Below are 26863 nucleotides of genomic sequence, written 5' to 3' on the forward strand. Positions count from 1 at the left end.
CTATAGTAAATGACCCCCTATTTGTTTACATGAAAAAATATTTTTTTTTTGCAAGAAAATTACTTTGAACCCCCAAACATTATATATTTTTTTAAAGCAAAGGCCCTACAGATTAAAATGGTGGGTGTTTCATTTTTTTCACACAGTATTTGCGCAGCGATTTTCAAACGCATTTTTTGGGGAAAAAAATACACTTTCTTTAATTCTAATGCACTAAAACACACTATATTGCCCAAATGTTTGATGAAATAAAAAAGAGGATCCTAAGCCGAGTACATGGATACCAAACATGACATGCTTTAAAATTGCGCACAAACGTACAGTGGCGACAAACTACATACATTTTTAAAAGCCTTTAAAAACTTTAGATTTACAGAGGAGGTCTACTGCTAAAATTACTGCCCTTGATCTGACCTTCGCGGTGATACATCACATGCATGGTGCAATTGCTGTTTACATTTGACGCCAGACCAACTTGGTCACAGATCGCCATAAACGGCCAATCACAGCGGCCGTTTACAGCATGATCGGAGCTTCCAATGAGAGATGATCTCATATGTAAACATATGAGATCATCTCTCATCGCTGCTCTCCCTCCTCACACAGAGACAGCATGTGAGGAGGGAGAGCGAACCGCTGCAGCGGTGAGTCAGAAAAAAAAAAAACTGAAAAAAAGTCAAGTCAGTGTCATCTGTCCCTACTGTCATCCCTCCCCACTGTCATCTGTCCCCAGTGCCATCCCTCCCCACTGTCATCTGTCCCCAGTGCCATCCCTCCCCACTGCCATCCATCCCCAGTGCCATCCGTCCAATGTGCCATCCGTCCCCAGTGCCATCCGCCCAATGTGCCATCTCTCCCCAGTGCCATCCTTCCCTAGTGCCATCCGTCCCCAGTGCCATCTGTCATCAGTGCCACATATTAGTGCCATCTGTCATCAGTGCCACCTGTCAGTGTCACGTGTCATTAGTGCCACATATCAGTGGCATCTGTCATCAGTGCCAAGGGTCATCAGTGTCACGTGTCATCAGTGCCACGTATTAGTGCATCTGTCATCAGTGCCAGGTATTAGTGCCATCTGTCATCAGTGCCACGTATTAGTGCCATCTGTCATCAGTGCCACATGTCATCAGTGCCACGTATTAGTGCCATCTGTCATCAGTGCCATCTGTCATCAGTGCCACGTGTCATTAGTGCCACATATTAGTGCCATCTGTCATCAGTGTCACGTGTCATCAGTGCCACGTATTAGTGCCATCTCTCAGTGCCACGTATTAGTGCCAAATGTCATCAGTGCCACATATTAGTGCCATCTGTCATCAGTGTCATCAGTGCCACATATTAGTGCCATCTGTCATCAGTGCCATGTCAGTGTCATCAGTGCCACATATCAGTGCCATCTGTCATCAGTGCCACGCCAGTGTCATCAGTGCCACGTATCAGTGCCATCTGTCATCAGTGTCACGTGTCATTGTCCTGGTGCTCCAGGGCCTTCAAAAGTGTAATAGGTAGTCAACAAGTTAGATGTGTATTTTATGCTCATAGAACACCTGATGATGCTCCCTGCATGTTGGGCCTCTGTATGTGGCTAGGCTGTGAAAATGTCCCACACACGTGGTATCGTAATACTCAGGAGGAGTAGCAGAATGTATTTTAGGGCGTTATTTGTGGTATACACATGCCATGTGAGAGAAATAACCTATTACAATGACAATTTTGTGGGGAAAAAAAAATCTTTATTTTGCAAAGAATTGTGGGAAAAATTGACAACATCAAAAACCTCACCATGCATCTTACTAAATACCTTGGAATGTCTTCTTTCAAAAAAGGGGTCATTTGGGGGGTATTTGTATTTTCCTGACTTGTTCGGGTCGCAAGAAATGAGTTAGGCCGTCAGTACATCAGGTGTGATCAATTTTTTATGATTTGCACCATAGCTTGTAGACTCTCTAACTTTCACAAAGACCAAATAATATCCATTAATTTGGGTTATTTTTACCAAAGATATGTAGCAGTATACATTGTGGCCAAAAATTATGAAGAAAAATTAATAATTTGCAAAATTTTATCACAGATACTAAGAAAAATGCGCTTTTTTCAAAATTTTCGGTCTTTTTTCATTTATAGCGCAAAAAATAAAAAACTCAGAGGTGATCAAATACCACCAAAAGAAAGCTCTATTTGTATGAAAAAAAGGACAAAAAATTCATTTTGGTACAGTATTACATGACTGAGTAATTGTCATTCAAAGTGTGAGAGCGCTGAAAGCTGAAAATTGGTCTGGGCAGGAGGGGATTTTAAGTGCCCAGTAAGCAAGTGGTTAAAAATCCCCTTAGGCGGGGGGGCAGAAGGCGGAGCCTAGCGGAGCAGACATGCATTGTTAGAGCTCCACACCGCTGAGGAGAGAAGAGAAGGACAAAGCAGAGCCTGCAGGCTCAAAAGGTATCCATTTGAACCTTTTTGCCCCAGGGAACAAACTGTGAAAGTTTGGGCAGGAAAGATGGTACTGGGAGGAAACCGTGGCAGAAATAAAAATCACCTCACAAAGAGCTCACAGGCACTCACTGCAGCTGAAGCAGCTCCAGTCACCTCACAAGATACAGCATCAGGGCGCTCTCACAGACAGAAAATGTCACAGCAAGACTCTCCATTTGAGTCAGATACAGAACAAATCCTCTCACAAACTTCTCCACAAGCCTCCTCAGTATCCCCAGTAATATTATTACAATTTGAAAAGATGCTTCATAAGGCTTTAAAACAAACCTCAGACCAAATAACAAAAAGCCTAACCAAAGAAATAAGAGAGCTGGGAAACCGCACCGCAGCCTTAGAAATAAAAATGGATGAAATTGAAATTACAACCCAAGAAAATATAACAGAATTGGAACAATTAAAAAAAGAGAATTTAATACTTCAAACTAAGCTCGAAGATTACGAAAATAGAGCCAGACGTTCAAACTTGCGCATAAGGGGAATACCTGAAACTGTGACAGACCTGCAATCTACTATTACTGCTCTATTACAAGAACTAAAGCCAGATATCCCTATTGAACGTTTAGAACTGGACAGAGTACACAGAGCCCTCACAGCCAAAAAGAAAGATGGACCCCCACGTGATATAATCACAAAATTTCATTATTACAGAATGAAAGAACAAATACTAATTGCTGCAAGAGAAAAAAAGGAACTTAATTTTCAAGGACACAATTATCAAATTTTTGCTGACCTATCCCAACTTACTATTACTAAAAGATGATCCATGAAACCCCAACTAATGGAACTGCAACGCCACAACATTATGTATCAATGGGGCTTCCCCTTTTCAGTCAGATTTAACTACCAAGGTACAATTTACAGAAGCAGATCAGCAGATGAACTACAACAAACCCTTTTAAAATTAAATCTGACAGAACCCACAAGCAGCAACACTCCCACACGCAGAAGAATGGCATCATCTTCACCTTCAGGCAGCACCCAGAAAATTTCAGAACAAAATGGGAATCATCATTCTCACAAAAGAGGCCGTTATGCCACATCATCCATGGACCAAGAAGATTCAATGGACTGACATCCTAATTCCTGATATCTCTTCATTTATTATACTAAGAGATGGTTCTCTATAAAAAACCTATATTTATAACTGAATGTAACTGCATTCTGATGGTCACACACTGTGTGGGATCATGTTACATTCCAGTTATATTTCTTATTACTTCTGATTCATATAGCCTTAGAATATATAAGTGAAATAAGGAAATTCTTGTTCAGTTATATATTATCAGGTAATAACAATAGATTTATTACTTTTTAGGACAAATATGTTCAATAATCCAGAAGTAATGGAAGCTTTTTCTTTCTTTTCTTAAAACAAATATATTATTACCTAACTAGTTCCTAGAACTATGTTTTTGTTTATTCTAATCTGAAGCAATACAACCTCAATTTTATGAGTTAACATATCTAAACAGTTACATATGAAGAAAATATGTAATTGTTTACTCTAAAAGGGTTAAAATCCCAAAATAATTCAAACTATCTTCATCAATACCAAAGTTATTAACAGTACCTTTCTAACTGAATTATTTAGCCTAGGGCAAGACTAACCATATACAACCACCCTGGAATAAATAATTTCAACAAAAACTATATTCTGCACTCCAATTAATGAAACATCATTTTGATGTCTTTTGACATAGCACTTCTCTCCTGTAAGCGGAAGATCCGTGTACCCCCATTAGCCCTCCTCATTCTCCCAACCATATTATGTGGGAGTGTGACGAAGGCACTTATTCCCCTGAGAGAGATATTTATTCTCTTTCACGGGTAAATTGTGATTACTTGCAAAAAATAATTTATACAATGTATCATCTAATCTCATATGTTTTTTGTTTACTCTTTACTCCAGAATTCACTGGTTTCTTTTCTATCTACTCATCTCTTCAGTCCACACAGGTTGATCTGCGCAGTCAGCTCTGCATAACAAAAAGTAAGTCAAAACTATTTTATCTATTGCCATGGCACCACTGAATATACTTTCCCTGAATGTTCAGGGAATAAATGTCCCTCAAAAAAGGACCAAAGCCTTCCCTACTTTCCATAACAAGAAGGCTCACATAGTATGCCTCCAAGAAACACACTTCACCAAAGATTCTACTCCAAAATATATTTCTCCTTTTTATCAACAAATTTACACGGCTTCTGCCTGTACCAAGCAAAGGGGAACTCTAATTGCATTTCACCGATCCACACCATTCACCTTATCATCAGAAATTAAAGACCCAGAAGGTAGATACCTGATACTCATGGGTTACATAATGGATACAGCAATCACGGTGATTTCCTACTACGCTCCTAACAAACAACCTACACCATTCCTCTCACATAAATTACAAGTGATTAATACACACAAAATAGGAACAGTGATAATGTGTGGGGATTCGAACCAGGTCCTCCTCCCATTTCTGGATAAATCACCTTTTACACCATCCAAAATAACCTCTAGATTACCTTTTTCTCAACTTCTTTCCAAATACAATCTGGTAGATTCATGGAGAGAAAGTAACCCAATGAAAAAGAAATTCACTTATTTCTCGCACCCTCATCAAACCTTCACCAGAATAGATCATATTTTTCTAACAATAGGAATGATACCAGAAATTATTGCATCAGATATAATTCCGATTCCGTGGTCTGACCATAATGCAGTATACACTACTATAGCCTCAGCCATACCAAAGCGCATGACCCAACGTGGTACTTACCGGACATAATGCTCAAACACCCACTACATCAGATGGCCATTGAACAAGCTTTAAAGGAATACATATCAATTAATAATACAACAGACATCTCCCCAATAACACTGTGGGAAGCTCATAAGCCTGTCTTGCGTGGTACAATACAAAGACAAATGGCACTATTTAAACGGGAACGCAAAAATCTAGCAAAAAAACTAGAACTCAATTTCAATGCAGCTTACATATCATTTCAAGATAATCCATCTCAGAGTACAAAATCTCATCTGGAAAAATCTAGATTGGAATACGATCTATTTCTCACTGAGTCAGTTGATAAATCCCTCAAACGCTACAAACACAATTTCTACATGAATACAAACAAACCAGGTACATATTTGGCTCGGGCATTAAATTCGACTAACAAATCTTTCAAACCAATACGTTTGAAATTATCAAAAAATGTTTACACTTGTAATCCAGTTAAAATAGTCCATAAATTTCACTCACATCTCGCAACTTTATACAAGACAAACAATAAATTTAATCCTACAGAGGCTGAATCCTTCTTCTCAAAAATAACCTTACCTGAGTTATCTCAGAATCAAAAAAGCAGTTTGGATGAGCCTATAACTATAGATGAAGTTGCTAACGCCATAAAAGACCTAAAACTTAACAAAAGACCAGGCCCAGACGGCTACTCGGCTTTATACTATAAAACATTCTCAGAAATACTCTCTCCCATTCTCACTGAAACTTTTAACAAACTTCTAGATGGACATTCTTTTCGGCAAGAAACACTAATGGCAATTGTTTGCATGATCCCAAAACCCCTTTCTGATGATACTTCCTGTGTGAATTATCGGCCTATCTCTCTGTTAAACCTCGATATTAAATTATTAGCAAAAATAATAGCAAAACGCCTCAATAGCATTATAGGAAAATTAATACATAGAGATCAAGTAGGCTTCATGCCAAATAGACAGGCAGGCGATAATATACGCAGGGCAGTGTTATTGGCACATATTGCTAAAAAACGGAAAATCCCTTTATGTTTTCTATCTCTCGATATTAGGAGGGCATTTGACACAGTATCCTGGCAATATATGCAATATTCATTACAAAAATGGGGTTTTGGACCCCACTTTTTAACATGGATCAAAGCATTATATAATAAACCCAAAGCCTATATAAAATATGCTGGATACAAATCTGAAGCCTTTAATATCGAAAGAGGTACCCGACAGGGTTGCCCATTATCTCCCTTATTATTTGCCCTTATACTCGAACCCATGGCCCAATACATCAGAACAAACCAAACTATAACTGGCATTGAAGTAGGAGGTATTACACACAAATTATGTATATTTGCAGACGATATATTACTTTTTCTATCATCACCACAGGTCTCTGGTCCTAACTTAATACCAGCTCTTGATGGATTTGCAGCCCTATCCGGCCTTATGATTAATCCTAAGAAATGCCTAGTGCTTAATATTTCACTCACAAACATGGAATTGATCCCGGCTAGGGCTGCACTTCCATTCACATGGGCAGAAAAATCAATCCCATATCTTGGAATTCATTTAACAGCATCTCATTCTGACTTATTCTTAACCAATTATCCTCCTGTATTAAGACAGATCACAAATCTAACAAAACAATGGTCACAACTTCCTTTATCCTGGATAGGGAAGATTAATGCAATCAAAATGACTATTCTACCTAAATTGCTTTATCTATTCAGAGTCCTCCCTATTCCAATTCCTTCCTATTTTTTGAGAATAGTACAAAAAAGAGCAACTTTGTTTATATGGGACTCTTCTAAACCACGTATACCTATACACACACTACATCTTCCCAAAAATAAAGGAGGCCTGGGATACCCTAATTTTACTAACTACTACAGAGCAGCACATTTGGCCAGTCTGTCCAAATACCATGCAAAACAGGAAATCCCATTATGGGTATTTATAGAGGCTTCAGAAAATGACCCTCTAGTAATATCAAACTTATTATGGCTTGATCCTAAAGACCGCTTTAAAATTCATAATCCCATAACTAAACACTTCTTATCTCTCTGGGATAAACTAAAAACCAAATATCAGTTACAATCTCCACACAATCCTCTCCTTTCTTTTATCAGAAATCCGGCCTTTTATCCGGCATGGATCTACCCAAATTCTTTTAAAGCTTGGACAACATCAGGCATTCAGACACTAAATGACTTCATAGCATCTAAATCATTCCTTTCATTCCCATCGCTTAGAGAAAAATATGATCTACCAAACTCTGAGATATTTAGATATCTCCAAATCAAAAATTTCTATACACCATTCCTAAAGGGGGATACACCATTATCCCAATTATCCATTTTTGAATCAATCTGTACAAAAGATCCATTTGCTAAAGGTACAATTTCATCACTTTATAATCAATTATATGGAGTAGCAAATCTTAATAGACCCTCTTACGTTCAGAGGTGGGAGGAGGACCTGGGACGAACTTTAGAAGACACGGACTGGTCTAACATATGGCTCACATCTAAGTCATCTTCACCCAACATCTTAGCACTGGAGACAAATTATAAAGTCCCAACTCGCTGGTACCTTGTACCCGCTAGAGTGGCAAAATATTCACCTAATACCTCAGCTCTTTGTTTTCGAGGATGCCCAGAAATAGGCACATATTTACACATATGGTGGACGTGCCCAGTAATCCAAACCTTCTGGAAGGAAGTCTTCGTGATTGCATCTAAAATATTTAAAAAAATAATACAACCAGATCCATATTTAACTTTACTTAATCTAAAACCGGAATGGTTAACACTCTCTCAATTCAAACTTATGATCCAACTAATAACAGCTGCAAAACAAACAGTGGCCAAGGCATGGAAATCTCCTACATTGGTACTAGCAGAAACTATTCACAGAATGAATAATACAATGTCCCATGCTAAGATGGTAGCCATCGATCAAAATCAAATTCCAAAATTTGAAAAACTTTGGCATCCTTGGATAAAACAACAGTTCCTGTCAAACTTCAATGACTCTGTCCTGTTGCCATGGTAACAGATTAAATGACTTACAGAGACACCCATTCTAAGGCTTCAAAGAGAACTAAAAAGAATAATAAACTGACGAGCGGGACAACCTTGTGGACCATACCTCTACCTTTCAACCCTTTTTCTTCTTTCTCTTTCCTTTTCTCCACCTTACGATTAAAGCTCATTATCAGAATTTATTTGACCTATATACACTCTACTTGTAAACAATATGTATAGTAGGTATAAATCATTTAAATACCTACAAAAGTAACTAAGGAAATGATATATATCTTTAATTTAGGTTTACGTGAACCCAATGTTTAATATTTGAAATTTCATGATATTTACCTATATAAACCCTACTGTAAAACAATGAGCTTACTTTATAGATCCTTGTAAATTTACTTTATGTATCTTTATAACATTGTATACTCAATAAACTTCTTTTGACAAGAAAAAATCCCCTTAGGCGACACGTTAAAATTTTTACTGGTTACATGTTTTGAGTTACTGAGAAGGTCTAGGGCTATAATTAGAAATTGTGTGATTTGAACACCGTTTACATATGTGGGCGTGACTTACATATGCGTTTCTGCGTGCAAGCAAATAGGGACCAGGGCACTTAAACTTTTTTTTTCTTTTTATTGTTAATTTTACTTTTATTTTTCTAGTTTGACACATTTTTTTTATCATTCTTATTCCTAATACAAGGAATGTAAATATTCCTTGTAATAGGAATAAGCATGACAGATCCTCTTTATGGTGAGATGTGGGGTCAATAAGTCCCCATATCTCACCTCTAGGCTGGGAGGACTGAAATAAAAAAAATAAAAAACTATCTTGGCTTCCCAGCCGACGCAGCACCATTTTTTCTAATGCAGAGGCCGGGCATGATGTCATAACATCGCACCCAGCCTCTGGACAATCATAGAGACTCTGGGGACCATCTGGTCCAACAGAAATCTCTATCGTCAACATCCAGCCCCAGCGGTTCCCCTTCTTCGACTCACCGATGGCAGGGGTGAGTCGGTAGAAGCACCGGAGGGCGGCGGGAGGGGGGATGTCCCCTCTCACCGCCCGTAAGAATGATCAAGCAGCTGAACAGCTGCTATGATCATTCTTATGATTTAGGGAATTGCTGGCTGAAAAAGAAGATATGTGAATGATGTCTGTAGCTGCACCCATCATTTAGATATCACCGCTCAAACCCGACGACGTCATATGACGTGCGGGGAGCCGGAAATGGTTAATGAGGACCAATCCCGATGCAATATCCCTTAGTGTATCCTCTGTGTTGAAATAGCCTCCAATGTTGGCTCCAGAGCTCCAGGGTTAAGAAGAAGAAAACCCTAATGGGTTTTACTTCCTCTTTATTCCCCTGCAAAGGCACTTACCTGCAAACAAAGCCTGCGATGTCCCTGATGGTAGAAGAATCCATCTTCGTCCCTCTTCCTTCCAGGGCCGAAGGCATGCGCATGGAAGCCACCAGTCACGGCACACGCTGGGGAAGAAACGGCATGGAGGGCCATTTCTTCACTGCGCATGCACCGATGACATAATCTGAGCACTAGGCAAATATTTCCAAAACGGTGCACGTTTAGGAGATATTTTCAGTACATATAGGTAAGCCTTATTATAGGCTTACCTACAGTGCCTTGCAAAAGTATTCACCCCCCCCTCTTGGCTTTTTACCTATTTTGTTACATTACAGCCGTTAGTTCAATTTTTTTTAATCTGAATTATATGTGATGGATTAGAACACAGTAGTCTAAATTGGTGAAGTAAAATCTGAAAAATATATAAATAAAACTATTTTTCAGAAATAAAAAACTGATAATTGGCATGTGCATATGTATTCACCCCCTTTGTTATGAAGCCCATAAAAAGCTCTGGTGCAACCAATTACCTTCAGAAGTCAAATAATTAGTGAAATGATGTCCACCTGTGTGCAATCTAAGTGTCACATGATCTGTCATTACATATACACACCTTTCTGAAAGGCCCCAGAGGCTGCAACACCTAAGCAAGAGGCACCACTAACCAAACACTGCCATGAAGACCAAGGAACTCTCCAAACAAGTAAGGGACAATGTTGTTGAGAAGTACAAGTCAGGGTTAGGTTATAAAAAAATATCCAAATATTTGATGATCCCTAGGAGCACCATCAAATCTATCATAACCAAATGGAAAGAACATGACACAACAGCAAACCTGCCAAGAGACGACCACACACCAAAACTCATTGATCGGGCAAGGAGGACATTGGGACTGGGAAACTAGTGAGAGTTGAGGGAAAGATGGATGGTGCTAAATACAGGGATATTCTTGAGCAAAACCTGTACCACTCTGTGTGTGATTTGAGGCTAGGACAGAGGTTCATCTTCCAGCAGGACAATGACCCCAAACACACTGCTAAAGCAACACTTGGTGGTTTAAGGGGAAACATGTAAATGTGTTGGAATGGCTAAGTCAAAGCCCAGACCCCAATCCAATAGAAAATCTGTGGTCAGACTTAAAGATTGCTGTTAACAAGCGCAAATCATCCAACTTGAAGGAGCTGGAGCAGTTTTGCAAGGAGGAATGGACAAAATCCCAGTGGTAATATGTAGCAAGCTCATAGAGACTTATCCAAAGCGACTTGGAGCTGTGATAACCGCAAAAGGTGGCTCTACAAAGTATTGACTTTAGGGGGGCGAATAGTTATGCAAATTGACTTTTTCTGTTATTTTGTACTATTTGTTGTTAGCTTCACAATAAAAAAAAAAAATCTTCAAAGTCGTGGCAATATTCTGTAAATTAAATGATGCATATCCTCAAACAATCCATGTTAATTCCAGGTTGCGAGGCAACAAAACACGAAAAATGCCAAGGGGGTGAATACTTTTGCAAGGCACTGTATATATATCTATAGATATATATATCTATATATATCTATAGATATATATATCTATAGATATATATATATATCTATATGGATATATATATATCTATAGATGTACCAGTCTGGCTGGTTTAATTATTACCGTACTTGTTTTCCCTTATTCTATGTGCTATTATTTTACCATGCTTTGATACACAGGTTATGCCCTGTTCCATTGTCAATCACTTGCGGTCACTGCTTTTGATTGTATTACATTGTGCCTTATGGTATAAATATCCCCCTCCCTAACCAGCCTTATCACTTCGAATAAGCACAATCAGGGTAAAGTGAGCCTAAGTAATATGGCTAAGCATTGGGACTGTTAGGACTTGTGCACATGGTATGAAAATCAGAAGGGAAAAGTCTGAAGATGAGCTGTCTGTGGATTTTTGGATTGTTGGATTGACTTTTTCATCAGACAAAAGCTGGATGTGCAGGCTATAATTTTTTTGTCGGATGTGAACTCAACATCTGATTTTCGAATGGTCAGTACAGAAATCATCACACAAAAGTCGAAAGTACAAACACACATGCTCGGAATTTAATCAACAAGCCAGAAGAGTTCGGTCTTGTAAACTACTGTTCGTAAACTAGAATTAACATTTGTGATGTGGCGATTGATGAAGTGTCAAAATTCTCATCTTCTTTAAGGGGATAATAATGAAGCTGCTTTGCATGTAGTTATGTCAAACATATTTTAAAAGGCATTTGTATTGTAGGATCTGAAAATCACGAATCAATACTCACCAAACTTCTACTAACATGAAATTAGCAGAAGGGGCCCAAAGGGTGGCGCTTGAGAAATGAACTTCTTCCTTACACTCTCATAGTACGTCACTATGTTTGTGTTTGTCAAACGACAATTTGCGGATAGTTAGTATGCTAGACAAAATCCTGCACACGTTCTTTTGACAAAAATCAGATGCTCAGTCGTCCAACAATCAAACCTAATGAAGGCATATTTTAACTTGCTGTCTATCATTTTAGCTATACACCACTGTAAAAATGTGTATCCATTTTAGAATAATATGTATATGTGACATCTATGGAAAGTTAAGTTTCAATTTCTTGTTAATGGCCTGACTTCTTTTAAATGACGTGTAAGTCCTTTCCTGTTAGCCTTTTCCTGTTGTTAGTTTCTATATGAGTTATTAATATTCTATTTTTGCTTGTTTTAAAACATCCTGTATGCCTGTATCTTTACCATATATTAATGAAAGGGTTGGACTTTTGTTGTGATGTCATTCTCATTATATAAGGGGAAACACGGAAATAAACCGGCAGACCATTTTGAGAACTGCATGTATTGACTGCGTGTCATAACTTCTTATCAAAGTGGTCTCCAGGCCTGATTGGGTTTGAAGGAACACTCTAGGCAGGATATCATACGAGGGTTCATTTGCTCCTAAAACATCCCAACACCCCATTAGTTGGTGTCAGAAGTGGGATGGTCATCATTATCTAAGTCCGGTGAGTCTGATTTAATTATTATTATTTCTCTTACCGTGACATTTAGTTTAAAAAAACATTTCCCTACATGGAATTAACAGAAGGTGTAATGTTAAAAACATTTATGTAAATGTATGAACCTCGGTAGAAGTCCGTTCGGGTGATGGCAGTGTAAGGAACTCTGAGATAGTTTCAAAGGAACTCTGAGATAGTTCCAAGGGGTTCTGAGAAGCCCAAAGTAATAAAGTACAGTACTGTAAGAAGTTTGATAAAGATATCTGATAGAGTGTGCCAGAAAAACCCAACCTCTTTGCTTAACTTTTCTATTGCTTAGAAGATAAAATAAGATATAAAATAAGATAATTTGTTTTTTGTTTTTGTTGTTTACAAAAGTTTTATTTGGAAGTTTAGATGAACAGACGTTAGTTATAAAATGACATCAAAATATTGCATTAATGGGATTGGTTGTATACAATGAAGGAGGTTATTTAACATCGTATAACAGATGAGGTCATATACAATGAACGAATGTTGATATATATAAAAAAGGAAAAGAAAAAAAAGGTAAGACATGACATAGCATTCACATAGGGTAGTGAGAGAAGATAATAATATTATGTTAAAGACAGTTAGGTTGGGTTCCAATAGGCCCATTTCTTTTGGTGAATATGGATAGTATCATTAAGGGTGTGATAAATCCACTCAGATAGTCTGAGGAGTTCCATTCTATTTATTACTTGTTGCCAGGACAAATTGTTGGATTTCCAATTATAGGCAGTCATCCAGTGTATGGAACTGCATAGGGAGTGGAACAGTCTCATACAGGGGGTAGGTATGCCCGGTACATTAGCATACAGCAAGCATATCTGAGGGGAAAGGGAGATTTTTTGTCTCAAGGAGTGTTCTATTAAATCAGATGCTTTGTGCCATATACTGTTTATATGGCTGCAGCTCCAAAAAATGTGTAAGAGGGTACCGGAATCCGAGCATCCCCTAAAACAATTGGGGGAGACGGATGGGTAGAAAGTGTGAAGTTTTGAAGGGGTAAGGTACCATCTAGAAAAAATCTTAATTGGAGTTTCTCTAAAAGTGATAGCTCTATTACATTTGCGTAGATTTATTGACATGGAGTGCCAATCCTCAACATCAATCGAGACATCCATATCCTCCTCCCATTTGAGCATCTGAGTGGACTTATCTGGTACTCCAACACAATTAATATAACTATACAACCTGGATATAAGGCCTCTATCTCTAGAGGATAAAATACATATGTGTTCAAAGGTTGTGTATGAGGGGTGTGTTTTTAGTGCAAAATATTTAGCATAGAAGGATTTGATGTGCTGGTATCTTGGGAGTTCATCAGCAGGTAGATTGTGTGTGGCTTGAAGATCGGGGAATGAGGGGGCAGGAGGCGGAGCCTAGCGGAGCAGACATGCATTGTTAGAGCTCCACACCGCTGAGGAGAGAAGAGAAGGACAAAGCGGAGCCTGCAGGCTCAAAAGGTATCCATTTGAACCTTTTTGCCCCAGGGAACAAACTGTGAAAGTTTGGGCAGGAAATATGGTACTGGGAGGAAACCGTGGCAGAAATAAAAATCACCTCACAAAGAGCTCACAGGCACTCACTGCAGCTGAAGCAGCTCCAGTCACCTCACAAGATACAGCATCAGGGCGCTCTCACAGACAGAAAATGTCACAGCAAGACTCTCCATTTGAGTCAGATACAGAACAAATCCTCTCACAAACTTCTCCACAAGCCTCCTCAGTATCCCCAGTAATATTATTACAATTTGAAAAGATGCTTCATAAGGCTTTAAAACAAACCTCAGACCAAATAACAAAAAGCCTAACCAAAGAAATAAGAGAGCTGGGAAACCGCACTGCAGCCTTAGAAATAAAAATGGATGAAATTGAAATTACAACCCAAGAAAATATAACAGAATTGGAACAATTAAAAAAAGAGAATTTAATACTTCAAACTAAGCTCGAAGATTACGAAAATAGAGCCAGACGTTCAAACTTGCGCATAAGGGGAATACCTGAAACTGTGACAGACCTGCAATCTACTATTACTGCTCTATTACAAGAACTAAAGCCAGATATCCCTATTGAACGTTTAGAACTGGACAGAGTACACAGAGCCCTCACAGCCAAAAAGAAAGATGGACCCCCACGTGATATAATCACAAAATTTCATTATTACAGAACGAAAGAACAAATACTAATTGCTGCAAGAGAAAAAAAGGAACTTAATTTTCAAGGACACAATTATCAAATTTTTGCTGACCTATCCCAACTTACTATTACTAAAAGACGATCCATGAAACCCCAACTAATGGAACTGCAACGCCACAACATTATGTATCAATGGGGCTTCCCCTTTTCAGTCAGATTTAACTACCAAGGTACAATTTACAGAAGCAGATCAGCAGATGAACTACAACAAACCCTTTTAAAATTAAATCTGACAGAACCCACAAGCAGCAACACTCCCACACGCAGAAGAATGGCATCATCTTCACCTTCAGGCAGCACCCAGAAAATTTCAGAACAAAATGGGAATCATCATTCTCACAAAAGAGGCCGTTATGCCACATCATCCATGGACCAAGAAGATTCAATGGACTGACATCCTAATTCCTGATATCTCTTCATTTATTATACTAAGAGATGGTTCTCTATAAAAAACCTATATTTATAACTGAATGTAACTGCATTCTGATAGTCACACACTGTGTGGGATCATGTTACATTCCAGTTATATTTCTTATTACTTCTGATTCATATAGCCTTAGAATATATAAGTGAAATAAGGAAATTCTTGTTCAGTTATATATTATCAGGTAATAACAATAGATTTATTACTTTTTAGGACAAATATGTTCAATAATCCAGAAGTAATGGAAGCTTTTTCTTTCTTTTCTTAAAACAAATATATTATTACCTAACTAGTTCCTAGAACTATGTTTTTGTTTATTCTAATCTGAAGCAATACAACCTCAATTTTATGAGTTAACATATCTAAACAGTTACATATGAAGAAAATATGTAATTGTTTACTCTAAAAGGGTTAAAATCCCAAAATAATTCAAACTATCTTCATCAATACCAAAGTTATTAACAGTACCTTTCTAACTGAATTATTTAGCCTAGGGCAAGACTAACCATATACAACCACCCTGGAATAAATAATTTCAACAAAAACTATATTCTGCACTCCAATTAATGAAACATCATTTTGATGTCTTTTGACATAGCACTTCTCTCCTGTAAGCGGAAGATCCGTGTACCCCCATTAGCCCTCCTCATTCTCCCAACCATATTATGTGGGAGTGTGACGAAGGCATTTATTCCCCTGAGAGAGATATTTATTCTCTTTCACGGGTAAATTGTGATTACTTGCAAAAAATAATTTATACAATGTATCATCTAATCACATATGTTTTTTGTTTACTCTTTACTCCAGAATTAACTGGTTTCTTTTCTATCTATTCATCTCTTCAGTCCACACAGGTTGATCTGCGCAGTCAGCTCTGCATAACAAAAAGTAAGTCAAAACTATTTGATCTATTGCCATGGCACCACTGAATATACTTTCCCTGAATGTTCAGGGAATAAATGTCCCTCAAAAAAGGACCAAAGCCTTCCGTACTTTCCATAACAAGAAGGCTCACGTAGTATGCCTCCAAGAAACACACTTCACCAAAGATTCTACTCCAAAATATATTTCTCCTTTTTATCAACAAATTTACACGGCTTCTGCCTGTACCAAACAAAGGGGAACTCTAATTGCATTTCACCGATCCACACCATTCACCTTATCATCAGAAATTAAAGACCCAGAAGGTAGATACCTGATACTCATGGGTTATATAATAGATACAGCAATCACGGTGATTTCCTACTACGCTCCTAACAAACAACCTACACCATTCCTCTCACATATATTACAAGTGATTAATACACACAAAATAGGAACAGTGATAATGTGTGGAGATTCGAACCAGGTCCTCCTCCCATTTCTAGATAAATCACCTTTTACACCATCCAAAATAACCTCTAGATTACCTTTTTCTCAACTTCTTTCCAAATACAATCTGGTAGATTCATGGAGAGAAAGTAACCCAATGAAAAAGAAATTCACTTATTTCTCGCACCCTCATCAAACCTTCACCAGAATAGATCATATTTTTCTAACAATAGGAATGATACCAGAAATTATTGCATCAGATATAATTCCGATTCCGTGGTCTGACCATAATGCAGTATACACTACTATAGCCTCAGCCATACCAAAAGCGCATGACCCAACGTGGTACTTACCGGACATAATGCTCAAACACCCACTACATCAGATGGCCATTGAACAAGCTTTAAAGGAATACATATCAATTAATAATACAACAGACATCTCCCCAATAACACTGTGGGAAGCTCATAAGCCTGTCTTGCGTGGTACAATACAAAGACAAATGGCACTATTTAAACGGGAACGCAAAAATCTAGCAAAAAAACTAGAACTCAATTTTAATGCAGCCTACATATCATTTCAAGATAATCCATCTCAGAGTACAAAATCTCATCTGGAAAAATCTAGATTGGAATACGATCTATTTCTCACTGAGTCAGTTGATAAATCCCTCAAACGCTACAAACACAATTTCTACATGAATACAAACAAACCAGGTACATATTTGGCTCGGGCATTAAATTCAACTAACAAATCTTTCAAACCAATATGTTTGAAATTATCAAAAAATGTTTACACTTGTAATCCAGTTAAAATAGTCCATAAATTTCACTCACATCTCGCAACTTTATACAAGACAAACAATGAACTTAATCCTACAGAGGCTGAATCCTTCTTCTCAAAAATAACCTTACCTGAGTTATCTCAGAATGAAAAAAGCAGTTTGGATGAGCCTATAACTATAGATGAAGTTGCTAACGCCATAAAAGACCTAAAACTTAACAAAAGACCAGGCCCAGACGGCTACTCGGCTTTATACTATAAAACATTCTCAGAAATACTCTCTCCCATTCTCACTGAAACTTTTAACAAACTTCTAGATGGACATTCTTTTCGGCAAGAAACACTAATGGCAATTGTTTGTATGATCCCAAAACCCCTTTCTGATGATACTTCCTGTGTGAATTATCGGCCTATCTCTCTGTTAAACCTCGATATTAAATTATTAGCAAAAATAATAGCAAAACGCCTCAATAGCATTATAGGAAAATGAATACATAGAGATCAAGTAGGCTTCATGCCAAATAGACAGGCAGGCGATAATATACGCAGGGCAGTGTTATTGGCACATATTGCTAAAAAACGGAAAATCCCTTTATGTTTTCTATCTCTCGATATTAAGAGGGCATTTGACACAGTATCCTGGCAATATATGCAATATTCATTACAAAAATGGGGTTTTGGACCCCATTTTTTAACATGGATCAAAGCATTATATAATAAACCCAAAGCCTATATAAAATATGCTGGATACAAATCTGAAGCCTTTAATATCGAAAGAGGTACCCGACAGGGTTGCCCATTATCTCCCTTATTATTTGCCCTTATACTCGAACCCATGGCCCAATACATCAGAACAAACCAAACTATAACTGGCATTGAAGTAGGAGGTATTACACACAAATTATGTATATTTGCAGACGATATATTACTTTTTCTATCATCACCACAGGTCTCTGGTCCTAACTTAATACCAGCTCTTGATGGATTTGCAGCCCTATCCGGCCTTATGATTAATCCTAAGAAATGCCTAGTGCTTAATATTTCACTCACAAACATGGAATTGATCCCGGCTAGGGCTGCACTCCCATTCACATGGGCAGAAAAATCAATCCCATATCTTGGAATTCATTTAACAGCATCTCATTCTGACTTATTCTCAACCAATTATCCTCCTGTATTAAGACAGATCACAAATCTAATAAAACAATGGTCGCAACTTCCTTTATCCTGGATAGGGAAGATTAATGCAATCAAAATGACTATTCTACCCAAATTGCTTTATCTATTCAGAGTCCTCCCTATTCCAATTCCTTCCTATTTTTTGAGAATAGTACAAAAAAGAGCAACTTCGTTTATTTGGGGCTCTTCTAAACCACGTATACCTATACACACACTACATCTTCCCAAAAATAAAGGAGGCCTGGGATACCCTAATTTTACTAACTACTACAGAGCAGCACATTTGGCCAGTCTGTCCAAATACCATGCAAAACAGGAAATCCCATTATGGGTATTTATAGAGGCTTCAGAAAATGACCCTCTATTAATATCAAATTTATTATGGCTTGATCCTAAAGACCGCTTTAAAATTCATAATCCCATAACTAAACACTTCTTATCTCTCTGGGATAAACTAAAAACCAAATATCAGTTACAATCTCCACACAATCCTCTCCTTTCTTTTATCAGAAATCCGGCCTTTTATCCGGCTTGGATCTACCCAAATTCTTTTAAAGCTTGGACAACATCAGGCATTCAGACACTAAATGACTTCATAGCATCTAAATCATTCCTTTCATTCCCATCGCTTAGAGAAAAATATGATCTACCAAACTCTGAGATATTTAGATATCTCCAAATCAAAAATTTCTATACACCATTCCTAAAGGGGGATACACCATTATCCCAATTATCCATTTTTGAATCAATCTGTACAAAAGATCCATTTGCTAAAGGTACAATTTCATCACTTTATAATCAATTATATGGAGTAGCAAATCTTAATAGACCCTCTTACGTTCAGAGGTGGGAGGAGGACCTGGGACGAACTTTAGAAGACACGGACTGGTCTAACATATGGCTCACATCTAAGTCATCTTCACCCAACATCTTAGCACTGGAGACAAATTATAAAGTCCTAACTCGCTGGTACCTTGTTTTCGAGGATGCCCAGAAATAGGCACATATTTACACATATGGTGGACGTGCCCAGTAATCCAAACCTTCTGGAAGGAAGTCTTCGTGATTACATCTAAAATATTTAAAAAAATAATACAACCAGATCCTTATTTAACTTTACTTAATCTAAAACCGGAATGGTTAACACTCTCTCAATTCAAACTTATGATCCAACTAATAACGGCTGCAAAACAAACAGTGGCCAAGGCATGGAAATCTCCTAAATTGGTACTAGCAGAAACAATTCACAGAATGAATAATACAATGTCCCATGCTAAGATGGTTGCCATCGATCAAAATCAAATTCCAAAATTTGAAAAACTTTGGCATCCTTGGATAAAACAACAGTTCCTGTCAAACTTCAATGACTCTGTCCTGTTGCCATGGTAACAGATTAAATGACTTACAGAGACACCCATTCTAAGGCTTCAAAGAGAACTAAAAAGAATAATAAACTAACGAGCGGGACAACCTTGTGGACCATACCTCTACCTTTCAACCCTTTTTCTTCTTTATCTTTCCTTTTCTCCACCTTACGATTAAAGCTCATTATCAGAATTTATTTGACCTATATACACTCTACTTGTAAACAATATGTATAGTAGGTATAAATCATTTAAATACCTACAAAAGTAACTAAGGAAATGATATATATCTTTAATATAGGTTTACGTGAACCCAATGTTTAATATTTGAAATTTCATGATATTTACCTATATAAACCCTACTGTAAAACAATGAGCTTACTTTATAGATCCTTGTAAACTTACTTTATGTATCTTTATAACATTGTATACTCAATAAACTTCTTTTGACAAGGAAGATCGGGGAATGAGATAAATTCCCATTTTTGCTGAAGAGATCTCAGTGTAATTAAATTTTTGTCAATCCAGGTAGAGTAAGATTGTCTGTTATTATAGGCACATATGAATCTAGGATCACCTAAAAAGGAGGCTAAAGGTGGTGTGTCTGAGGAGAGTTTAAAAGTGTCTTTATATTTAGTCCATAACTGATAAAATTGAGTTATTATAATGTTTTGTTTCATAAGTCTGCTATATGAGATAGAGTTGGACCATAGAATTCCCTGTAAATGGAGTGGGAGGATTGAGATGGATTCAAACAACTTCCATGGGGTGTTTATCGAGGGAGTGAACCATTGGGTAAGTTGTGTAAGTCTTGTGGCTAGGTAATAAAGCCATAAATTTGGAAGGCCCAAGCCACCCATAGTATGTGGTCTATGCATTAAAGCATAACTGCATCTTGGTTTTTTATCTGCCCATATGAATGTATTGATTTCTCTTTGAAGAGAAGTCAGTTTAGATTTGGGAACATTGATAGGCAGGGCACGAAAATAGTACAGGAGTTTAGGAAGAATCGTCATCTTGATAGCACATATTCTACCAAGGAAGGAAATATGAAAGGAAGACCATGATTTTAGGAGGGATGTGATGTGTGAGAACAATGGGATATAATTAGATTTATACAGCAGGTTGTAAGATGAGGAGATTGTGACACCTAGGTATTTGAATGAGTTGGAACACCAATCAAATGGGAAATTTTTTAATAATAGGGATTGGAGATTTTGGGAGTAATTAATTGGTAAAGCAGAACATTTATTGGAATTGATTTTGAGGCCTGAGATGGATTGGAAAGATTTAAGTTCTTTTAGGAGGGATGGAATAGAAGTGAGGGGGTCTGTGAGGAATAGAAGAGCATCATCTGCATATAGGCTGAGTTTGAATTCTCTATCACCCTTAGTGTAACCTTTTATATCGATACTATTCCTAATCTTGTGAGCTAAGGGTTCAATTGCCAAAGCAAACAATAGAGGTGAAAGGGGGCAGCCCTGTCTGGTGCCTCTACTGAGGGGGAAAAAATCAGAGTTGTGTCCTGGGAGTCTAATTCTAGTTTGAGGGTTGTGGTATAGTGCGTTGAAACCTTGTAAGAATTTTTCTGAAATTCCATATTTGGGTAATAGATAATTTAGATATGACCAGCTAACGCTGTCAAACGCCTTATGAATATCTAGACTGAGAAGGCATACTTTGTGGGAGGTTAGGTTGGCATCTTGGATAATATTAGTGACTAGTCTAGTATTATCAACTATCTGTCGGCCGGGGATAAAACCGGTTTGGTCTATATGTATTAAATTAGTAATGACTGCTGCTAGTCTGTCTGAAAGCAATCTACCAAAAATTTTTAGATCATTATTAAGGACTGATATAGGTCGGTAGTTTTGGGGTAGAGAGTGGTCTTTAAGTGGTTTGGGGATAAGGGAAAGGTTTGCAAGAAGCATTTCATCTGGAAAATGATTACCATTGAGAATATGGTTAAAGAGTTTGGATAGATATGGGGATAGGAGGGAGGAATATTTTTTATAGTATGAAGATGAGAAACCATCTGGGCCAGGGGCAGTAGATGTTTTAAGAGATTTAATAATTTTGCTTATTTCTGCTTCTCTACATGGTGCATTAAGGGATTCTATTTGAAGAGCATTAAGAGTAGGTAGTTGAATGTTGTCTAGCCATGATTTAGAATGTTGATCAAGAGATGGTTGTGGGCTACTAAGTAGGTCTTTGTAGAAAGAGGAAAAGATTTCCAGCACACCTTGCGGATGAGTGATCATGTTTCCAGAGTGATCTCTAAGCTTATATGTATGAGGGGGTTTATGATCATGGTTGAGTTTCTTGGCAAACATGGCAGAGGGGGAGTTACTGTGTAGTAAGAATTTAGCTTTTGAGAATCTCAAGGATTTTTCTGTGTTTGCTGATAATATTTGATCTAGAGCTTTGCGTTTATCATGAATTTGTTTTGTGATTTCTTGGGTGGAGTTTTGTTGTAACTTGTTATAGAGAAGGTTTAAATCTTTGGTAAGATTTTTTATGTTTGTGAGTTTTTCTCTATTTCTTTTGGCTGCTATGCTGATTAAATGGCCTCTTAGAACTGCTTTGTGAGCTGTCCAGAGGGTTGTGGGGGAGATATCATCAATAGCGTTTTCAGTGAAATAGTTTTCAATATGTGAAGAGATAGTTTGTGTTATTAAAGGGTCAGTTAGAATAGAATCGTTTAGTCGCCAATTGTAGGGGGAAGGAGAGAGACCTATGTGTGATGTTTCAAAGTAGGTAATGTCATGGTCAGACCAGGGGCAGGGATGGATTAGGGCGTTGGAAGAATTAGCCAATAATATTGGGGTACAAAAGATATAATCCAGTCTAGCATAGACATCGTGGGGGTAAGAATAGTGTGTATAGGCCCTAAGCCCTACATTATGGGATCTCCATGAGTCTATAAGTTGAAAATTATTTAAATAACGGTTTATAGATTTGGAGAATGCTTTAGAGGAGGGGGAGGTTTTACTTCTGTCTAGGGATGGGTGTGCAGTTAGGTTAAAATCGCCACCTAGAACTATATGAGGTGAGTTGTATTGGTCAAGCTTATCAAAGAAATTTGTGAAAAAGGTAGATTGAGATTCGTTTGGAGCATAAACTGAAGCTAATGTTATTGCTTTATTATCAACAAAACCTTTGATGATAATATATCTACTATCGACATCTTTATATATGTTTTGTATGTCAAGGATAATGGTGTTGCGTATAAATATGGCTACACCTCTAGTTTTATTGTGGAAGGTGGTGTAATAAAATTGATTGTATGTCTTGTCAAAATAATTGGGATGGTTATTGGATGAAAAGTGGGTTTCCTGCATAAGGATAATATCTACTCCCAATCTTTTATAATGTTGGAAGGCTTTTTTACGCTTGTGAGGTGAGTTAAAGCCCTGGACGTTATGTGATATTACTCTAAGCACCATTATATGTGAGTGGGGTAATCAGCTTATGAAGAGAATCCATCTTAAGCATGAAATATGCTATATATAAAAATATTTTTGGTGTGTGTTTGGTAAACGTAATATTGCTTTTCCTGGAGTAGAAGGGAGCAAAGCAATGTGTGTCTACGAGGAATACTATGTATAGTAGAACATACCATGAGGGTAATGTGCCAAAATAAGAGCAATTATACCAACATTCAGATCTTTGTGGTCGAAAGATGTCATGAAAACTTCCATTTTTTAACAAAATAATGTTTTTTGCCTTAAGGGCAATAAAGTTGTGAAAAAACAAAGTATAAAATAGTAACAAAGGGACAAGAAACATCCTGTCACTAATAAATGAATTAACTTCAAGAGGACAATACAGTCCTATTCCTGCGGGTGCCACCAGGCGCGACAACAAAAATCAGTGGTGCCGCTACTGATAACACAAGCAGGGTGGGGGACAATCCAGCGGCGGCGGATGTCACAGGCCTTATTATTGAGATAATTTAAAGTTTTAAATACAAAACCATATAATGTAACCAAGGGGGGAGATGAAGGATGCAAAGAATGGGGAGGGGAGAGGGGGAGGAAGGGGGGGAGGGGAAGGGGAAGGGAGGGGGGAGGGGGGGAAGGGGTAAGGTACCAGATGGGAGGCGATATTGTCACATCCTGTCGCGAAGATATGTATGAGAGAAATTAATAAACTTATAGCTCTAAACGAGGGAGGAGGTTTAAAGTGAAAGTCAGTTTAGACAAATAAAATGAAGAGAAAAAAAAAAAAAAAAATTTTTTTTCCTTTTTTTTCCTTTCTTCTTTTCTTCCCCCTCTTTCCTTTTTTTCCCCCCTCCTTCCCCCTCCTTTTTTAAAATCATAGAAAGTCCCTCTCTTTTCTTCCTTTTTCTTCTTCATTCTTTTATCTCAAAATCGGAGGGGGATATATGTTGCTGGGGATTTCTCGACTACGTCCGGGGGGGAAAAAGAAAAAAATAGATAAAAAATTTTCCTGAGGGAGGAGGAAGGGTCTTGGGATTCCGATTCTAGAGGAAAAACAATTTAAGATGCCAATTGGATAAGAACAAACTTGATGGCAGTCAATTGGACCATGTTGTGTGAGCATGAAGATCCATTTTCAAAATGGAAAAAAGAAATAAAGAAAAAATAAGTCACTTCCCTCTGTCTACCTTACGGGGGGAAAGAAATTCCTATACAACAGAAGATTGAAAATGTGTTGTATGTGGTCATGAGGGGTCCTCTTGAAATGGTTGACGCCATCTTCTTTGGTTGTTTGCGATTCGTCTGGAAGAAGGAGTGGACCAGATTGGGGAAGGTCTAGGAGATGATGGGAATCTGTTGGGTGGTTCTGGGTCTAGAAGGCCCAACTTTACAAGCAATTCTTTGCCTTCAATTATATTGTAGACTGTGTATGTGGATCCATTGTATGGGATAGTGAGCTTGAATGGAAAGCCCCATCTATATTTTATTCTTGCTGCTTGTAAGATGCTAGTGACGTCCTTCATCCTGCGTCTTCTATCCAGTGTAGCAGGGGAGATATCTGGGTATATCTGCAGCTTTTTACCATCAAGAGAGATGTCAGGAGTGTTTCTTGCAGCATGTATGATGTCCTCTTTGATCAGGAAGTCTTTCATGCACATGACAATATCTCTGGGTGGCTTGTCTGGGGTGGGTTTGGGGCGCAATGCCCTGTGGATCCTATCACAAACAAAAGCTGATAAAGGTTTATCTGGTAGAAGGTTATGAAATATTTTAGAAACTGTAGGCATAAGGTCCGTGACCGACTCTGGAACGCCGCGTAATCTGATGTTATTGCACCTATTTCGGTTATCAAGATCTTCAACCTGGGCTTGCATAAATGCAAAGCTGTCTGCTAATGTTTCATAATCTTTCCTTAGATCATTATGGGCAAGCGACAGTTCATCATGTTTTGTTTCTAGTATGTCGGTACGAGTGCCAATGCTAGCAATCTCTTGTGACAGGGCTGTAGTGGATTTATGGACCTCACTTTCAATCTTGTCCACTAACTTTTCAAAAATGGTAGTCAGACTAGCATCTAAGTCAGCTTTGGAGAGGGGAGATGTGTACTCACTGATCCCAGCGTTAGATGAAAGACTGGATGGGATGGATGCAGATTTCCTTGAGGCCGCCTGTGAGCTGGCGCCGGCGCCATCTTGAGACATTCTCCTGTGCTTTCTGTCTGCAGCGTCCAGCAGAAAGTTAGTTAAGTGGTGTTTGGAGCGTTTAAAATGTCCCGAATCTCTTCCAGGCATGGACCGCTGTGTCCTCTAGCAGTTGGTGTCACTTTCGCCTGGGAATGAGCGATGTAGCCCTGGTGTTTTAGGCCCGTGATAACCGGGACCGACGGAGCTGTGATCACCCACATCCATTCCGCATCGCGCCGCGCATGCGCCCCTTCAAAATAAGATAATTTGTACGTGTATTGTGTGGATTTTGTCAGACGCTGCGAGGTGAGGTGGCGTCCACCATTGTATTATTATGGGTCAGCTTTCAGGGAAGAAGATTCCCCCTCCAGATGCAGGAGAGACATGTAAATGTTATGTAGCCAGAATATGTGGAACTGATTATGTGTATATTAACCCATGGATAGATAATCTGGCGGGATGGACTGAAACCATGAGGAGTAGTAACCCGTTTCCCGGACAGGGCGAAAATGATACTTTTCACATGGATATGATTAAAGGCCTCTGCTTGGGAGATAGGGAAGCCTTCCCATATTATACGGGAGACCCCCAATGGGATAAGGTTATTGTATGCCCCCTACTAGAGAGTGGATAAGAAAATAAGAAAGAAATGTCCAAATCCAAAGGACAAGGAAGCCCCGGGGTTACATGATTGTGAGAAGAGACTTAAATCAGGTTTCCCATCCCTAGTTCCATGTGCACTAGCTCTTGCGCCCTGCCACGCTCCTGTGCCCCGCCACCTCCACCTTCTGTACCGCAGCCAAACAGGGGATCACCTAAACAAATATACCCCTCATTCTCAAAAGAGGATATGGAGTTTTTGGCTGCATTTGCAGCAGTCCGTCCATTTGAGAATAGAGTGCCACCCGCAGAGGCACCTGCTCTCCCTGCACCCGTTCCACAGCAGGGTGCAGTGGTGGATCAGGCACTGCCTGTGGTCCTACCAAAACCACAGGTTGCTGTCCCAATAGATCAGCCACCACCTATAGTTTCACAAATACAACAGCCAACTGGTGCTGCTTCCTCCAATATGGATGAGGAATTACCCAAGGCTGAAAAGACACCTGCGGAGGAACATAAACCAAAGATGCCCCGCGGACACCATAGAGAAGATCCTGCCCAAACTAGGAGTATAACGCAGAAGTTAAAACAAGCTGCCGAGGGTCAGAGTACAAAACACGCAGTTTTAAAACAGGCAGCTGACAGAGAGCAGCCAGAGAAAGAAGAGGAAGTAACTACGCAGTTAGTTCTGCA

This window comes from Aquarana catesbeiana, linkage group LG01, assembly GCF_042186555.1.
Source record: "Aquarana catesbeiana isolate 2022-GZ linkage group LG01, ASM4218655v1, whole genome shotgun sequence".
Lineage (NCBI taxonomy): Eukaryota > Metazoa > Chordata > Amphibia > Anura > Ranidae > Aquarana > Aquarana catesbeiana.